Source organism: Ischnura elegans, chromosome 5 (genome assembly GCF_921293095.1).
Source record: "Ischnura elegans chromosome 5, ioIscEleg1.1, whole genome shotgun sequence".
Taxonomy (NCBI): domain Eukaryota; kingdom Metazoa; phylum Arthropoda; class Insecta; order Odonata; family Coenagrionidae; genus Ischnura; species Ischnura elegans.
In genome coordinates this window covers 131,453,586-131,460,381 of record NC_060250.1, presented here as the reverse complement: position 1 = coordinate 131,460,381, position 6,796 = coordinate 131,453,586, and positions in this window count along the sequence as shown.

Genomic DNA, 6,796 nt, shown 5'->3' with positions numbered 1-6,796 from the left:
ATACCTTGAAAGGTCAATGGCCTTGTTAGACCTTCAATGAACTTTGATGACCTTGAAAGCTCTATGACCTTAAAATGTCTGTGAATATCAATGACCTTGAAAATTCTTTGACCGTGAATCACCTTGAAAGGCCAAAGATCTTCCATAACCGTGAAAGGTCAATGATCTTTTTTGACCTTCAATGAGCTTGAAAGATCTTCGACCTTGAAAGGTCAATGACCTTGAATGACCTTGAAAGGTCAATGATCGTGAATGGCCGTGAATGACCATGAAAGGTCAATGACCTTGTTAGACCTTCATTGACCTTGAAAGTTCTATAACCTTGAAATGTGAATTAACTTAAATGACCATGAATGATGTTTTAAGGTCAGTGACCGTGAATAAGGAAAAATGATTTCACTTCGAAGAGTAAAAAATATTGTGATTTGTAAATTAAAAACGTTCTGATAAAAGCGGTTTCACTTCTAAAATAGAAAAAATTAAAATGTTCCTTGAAATGAAAATATAAGCTATTAACGTAACTTCAACGCAAAGAATTAAAAAAATTCAAATATGAGTTTGAGATTACTGTTCTTATAGAAATACGTATTTCCATTGGTAATCCTTCTTATCAATGCGGTTTCACTGCGAAGAGTGGAAAAATAAAAAAGTTATTTCATGAATATAATCCTTGCTTTTAAAGCGATTTCACTACGAAGAGTGAAAAAATGAAAAATGTCATTTTATAATGATAATACTTGTGTTAAACGCGGTATCACTACGTAGAGTGAAAAAATAAAAATACGTATTTCCATTGATAATCCTTCTTATCAACGCGGTTTCACTGCGAAGAGTGAAAAAATAAAAAAGTTTTTTCATGAATATGATCCTTGCTATTAAAGCGATTTCACTACGAAGAGTGAAAAAATGAAAAATGTCATTTTATATTGATAATACTTGGGTTAAACGCGGTATCACTGCGTAGAGTGAATAATTAAAATACGTATTTCCATTGATATTCCTTCTTATCATTGCGGTTTCACTGTGAAGAGTGAAACAAAAAAAGGAGGTTGCCATTAATGACCTTGAATGACCTTAAAAGGTCAATGACCTTGAATGACCTTGAAAGGTCAATGACCGTGAATGACCTGCAATGACCTTGAAAGCTTTTCGACCTTGAAATGTTTATGACCATCTTTGACCTTGAAAGGTGAGTTACCGTGAACGACTAAAAAAGGTCATTGACATTCAATGACCTTGAAAGGTCTATGACCGTGAATGACCATGAAAGGTCAATGACCTTGTTTGACCTTCAAGGACCTTCAAATTTAAAATGACCTTGAAATATGAATTAACTTATATAACCATCAATGACGTTTAATGAACAATGACCGTGAATGACTTTGGAAGGTCAATGACCTTGAATGACCTTGAAAGTTCAATGACCTTGAATGTCCTTGAAAGGTCAATCACCATGTTTGACCTCAAATGACCTTCAAAGCTCTTCGACTTTGAAATGCTAATACCACCTTATAACGTGAAACCTTTGATGACCTTGAAAGCTCTTTGACCTTAAAATGTCAATGACTATCAATGACCTTGAAAGTTCTTAACCGTGAATCACCTTGAAAGGTCAAAGATCTTTAAATGCCGTGAAAGGTCAATCACCTTTTTTGACCTTCAATGACCTTGAAAGCTTTTCGACCTTGAGAGGTCAATTACCTTGAATGACCTTGAAAGGTCAATGACCTTGAATGACCTTGAAAGGTCAATGACCTTGAATGACCTTGAAAGCTCTTCGACCTTGAAAGGTCAATGACCTTGAATGACCTTGAAAAGTCAATGACCTTGTTTGAATTTGTTGACCTTGAGTGATCAATAACAAATAATGACCATGAAAGCTTAAAGACCGTGGATGACCTTGAAATAATTATAAACATCAATGACCTTGAAAGGGCAATGACCTTGAAACGGCTTTGACCTTGATAGGTAAATGACCTTGAATGGCCTTGAAACGTCAATGACCTTGAATGACCTTGAAATGTCAATTACCTTGAATGACCTTCATCGTCCTTCAAATTAACTATGACCTTGAAATGTGAATTAACTTACATGACCATCAATGACGTTTAATGAACAATGACCGTGAATGACTTTGGAAGGTCCATGACCTTGAATGACCTTCAAAGGTCAATGTCCTTAATAGGTCAATGACCTTGAATGTCCTTGAAAGATCAATCACCTTGTTTGACCTCAAATGACCTTCAATGCTCCTCGACCTTGAAATGCTTATGACCAACTTATAACGTGAAACCTTTGATGACCTTGAAAGCTCTTTGACCTTAAAATGTCAATGACTATCAATGACCTTGAAAGTTCTTAACCGTGAATCGACTTGAAAGGTCAAAGATCTTTAAATGCCGTGAAAGGTCAATGAACTTTTTTGACCTTCAATGACCTTGAAAGCTCTTCGACCTTGAAAGGTCAATGACCTTGAATGACCTTTAAAGGTCAATGGCCTTGAATGACCTTGAAAGGTCAATGACCTTGAATGACCTTGAAAGCTCTTCGACCTTGAAAGGTCAATGACCTTGAATGACCTTGAAAGGTCAATGACCTTGAGTGACCTTGAAAAGTCAATGACCTTGTTTGAACCTGTTGACCTTGAGTGATCAATAACAAATAATGACCATGAAAGGTTAAAGACCGTGGATGACCTTGAAATAATTATAACCATCAATGTCCTTGAAAGATCAATCACCTTGTTTGACCTCAAATGACCTTCAATGCTCCTCGACCTTGAAATGCTTATGACAAACTTATAACGTGAAACCTTTGATGACCCTGAAAGCTCTTTGACCTTAAAATGTCAATGACTATCAATGACCTTGAAAGTTCTTAACCGTGAATCACCTTGAAAGGTCAAAGATCTTTAAATGCCGTGAAAGGTCAATGACCTTTTTTGACCTTCAATGACCTTGAAAGCTCTTCGACCTTGAAAGGTCAATGACCTTGAATGACCTTGAAAGGTCAATGACCTTGAATGACCTTGAAAGCTCTTCGACCTTGAAAGGTCAATGACCTTCAATGACCTTGAAAAGTCAATGACCTTGTTTGAATTTGTTGACCTTGAGTGATCAATAACAAATAATGACCATGAAAGCTCAAACACCGTGGATGACCTTGAAATAATTATAACCATCAATGACCTTGAAAGGGCAATGATCTTGAAACGGTTTTGACCTTGAATGACCTTGATAGGTAAATGACCTTGAATGACCTTGAAACGTCAATGACCTTGAATGACCTTGAAATGTCAATGACCTTGAATGACCTTCAATGTCCTTCAAATTTACTATGACCTTGAAATGTGAATTAAGTTATATGACCATCAATGACGGTTAATGAACAATGACCGTGAATGACTTTGGAAGGTCAATGACCTTGAATGACCTTGATAGGTCAATGACCTTGATAGGTCAATGACCTTGAATGTCCTTGAAAGATCAATCACCTTGTTTGACCTCAAATGACCTTCAATGCTCCTCGACCTTGAAATGCTTATGACCAACTTATAACGTGAAACCTTTGATGACCTTGAAAGCTCTTTGACCTTAAAATGTCAATGACTATCAATGACCTTGAAAGTTCTTAACCGTGAATCACCTTGAAAGGTCAAAGATCTTTAAATGCCGTGAAAGGTCAATGAACTTTTTTGACCTTCAATGACCTTGAAAGCTCTTCGACCTTGAAAGGTCAATGACCTTGAATGACCTTGAAAGGTCAATGACCTTGAATGGTCAATGACCTTGAATGACCTTGAAAGCTCTTCGACCTTGAAAGGTAAATGACCTTGAATGACCTTGAAAGGTCAATGACCTTGAATGACCTTGAAAAGTCAATGACCTTGTTTGAACCTGTTGACCTTGAGTGATCAATAACAAATAATGACCATGAAAGTTTAAAGACCGTGGATGACCTTGAAATAATTATAACCATCAATGACCTTGAAAGGGCAATGACCTTGAAACGGCTTTGACCTTGATAGGTAAATGACCGTGAATGGCCTTGAAACGTCAATGACCTTGAATGACCTTGAAATGTCAATGACCTTGAATGACCTTCAATGTCCTTCAAATTTACTATGACCTTGAAATCTGAATTAACTTATATGACCATCAATGACGTTTAATGAACAATGACCGTGAATGACCTTGGAAGACCTTGAAAGGTCAATGACTTTGAATGGCCTTGAAAGTTCAATCACCTTCTTTGACCTTAAATGACCTTGAAAGCTCTTCGACCTTGAAATGTTTATGACCATCTTACACCTTGAAATTTCAATGACCTTGATAGACCTTCAATGATCTATGATGACCTTGAAAGCTATATGATTGTAAAATGTCAATGACTATCAATGACCTTGAAAGTTCATAGACCGTGAATCCCCTTGAAAGGTCAAAGATCTTCAATTACCGTGAAAGGTCAATGACCTTTTTTTTTACCTTCAATGACCTTGAAGGCTCTTCGACCTTGAAAGGTCAATGACCTTGAATGACTTTGAATAGTCAATGACCTTGAATGACCTTGAAATTTCAGTGACCTTGAATGACCCTTAAATGTCAATCACCTTATTTGACGTTAAATGACCTTGAAAGCTCTACGACCTTGAAATGTTTATGACCATCTAATACCTTGAAAGGTCAATGGCCTTGTTAGACCTTCAATGAACTTTGATGACCTTGAAAGCTCTATGACCTTAAAATGTATGTGAATATCAATGACCTTGAAAATTCTTTGACCGTGAATCACCTTGAAAGGCCAAAATTCTTCCATAACCGTGAAAGGTCAATGATCTTTTTTGACCTTCAATGAGCTTGAAAGATCTTCGACCTTGAAAGGTCAATGACCTTTTTTTTTACCTTCAATGACCTTGAAGGCTCTTCGACCTTGAAAGGTCAATGACCTTGAATGACCTTGAATAGTCAATGACCTTGAATGACCTTGAAATTTCAGTGACCTTGAATGACCCTTAAATGTCAATCACCTTGTTTGACGTTAAATGACCTTGAAAGCTCTACGACCTTGAAATGTTTATGACCATCTAATACCTTGAAAGGTCAATGGCCTTGTTAGACCTTCAATGACCTTTGATGACCTTGAAAGCTCTATGACCTTAAAATGTCTGTGAATATCAATGACCTTGAAATGCTTATGACCAACTTATAACGTGAAACCTTTGATGACCTTGAAAGCTCTTTGACCTTAAAATGTCAATGACGATCAATGACCTTGAAAGTTCTTAACCGTGAATCAACTTGAAAGGTCAAAGATCTTTAAATGCCGTGAAAGGTCAATGAACTTTTTTGACCTTCAATGACCTTGAAAGCTCTTCGACCTTGAAAGGTCAATGACCTTGAATGACCTTGAAAGGTCAATGACCTTGAATGACCTTTAAAGGTCAATGACCTTGAATGACCTTGAAAGCTCTTCGACCTTGAAAGGTAAATGACCTTGAATGACCTTGAAAGGTCAATGACCTTAATGACCTTGAAAAGTCAATGACCTTGTTTGAACCTGTTGACCTTGAGTGATCAATAACAAATAATGACCATGAAAGCTTAAAGACCGTGGATGACCTTGAAATAATTATAAACATCAATGACCTTGAAAGGGCAATGACCTTGAAACGGCTTTGACCTTGATAGGTAAATGACCTTGAATGGCCTTGAAACGTCAATGACCTTGAATGACCTTGAAATGTCAATTACCTTGAATGACCTTCATCGTCCTTCAAATTAACTATGACCTTGAAATGTGAATTAACTTACATGACCATCAATGACGTTTAATGAACAATGACCGTGAATGACTTTGGAAGGTCCATGACCTTGAATGACCTTCAAAGGTCAATGTCCTTAATAGGTCAATGACCTTGAATGTCCTTGAAAGATCAATCACCTTGTTTGACCTCAAATGACCTTCAATGCTCCTCGACCTTGAAATGCTTATGACCAACTTATAACGTGAAACCTTTGATGACCTTGAAAGCTCTTTGACCTTAAAATGTCAATGACTATCAATGACCTTGAAAGTTCTTAACCGTGAATCGACTTGAAAGGTCAAAGATCTTTAAATGCCGTGAAAGGTCAATGAACTTTTTTGACCTTCAATGACCTTGAAAGCTCTTCGACCTTGAAAGGTCAATGACCTTGAATGACCTTTAAAGGTCAATGGCCTTGAATGACCTTGAAAGGTCAATGACCTTGAATGACCTTGAAAGCTCTTCGACCTTAAAAGGTCAATGACCTTCAATGACCTTGAAAAGTCAATGACCTTGTTTGAATTTGTTGACCTTGAGTGATCAATAACAAATAATGACCATGAAAGCTTAAAGACCGTAGATGACCTTGAAATAATTATAACCATCAATGACCTTGAAAGGGCAATGATCTTGAAACGGCTTTGACCTTGAATGACCTTGATAGGTAAATGACCTTGAATGGCCTTGAAACGTCAATGACCTTGAATGACCTTGAAATGTCAATGACCTTGAATGACCTTCAATGTCCTTCAAATTTACTATGACCTTGAAATGTGAATTAAGTTATATGACCATCAATGACGGTAAATGAACAATGACCGTGAATGACTTTGGAAGGTCAATGACCTTGAATGCCCTTCATAGGTCAATGACCTTGATTGGTCAATGACCTTGAATGTCCTTGAAAGATCAATCACCTTGTTTGACCTCAAATGACCTTCAATGCTCCTCGACCTTGAAATGCTTATGACCAACTTATAACGTGAAACCTTT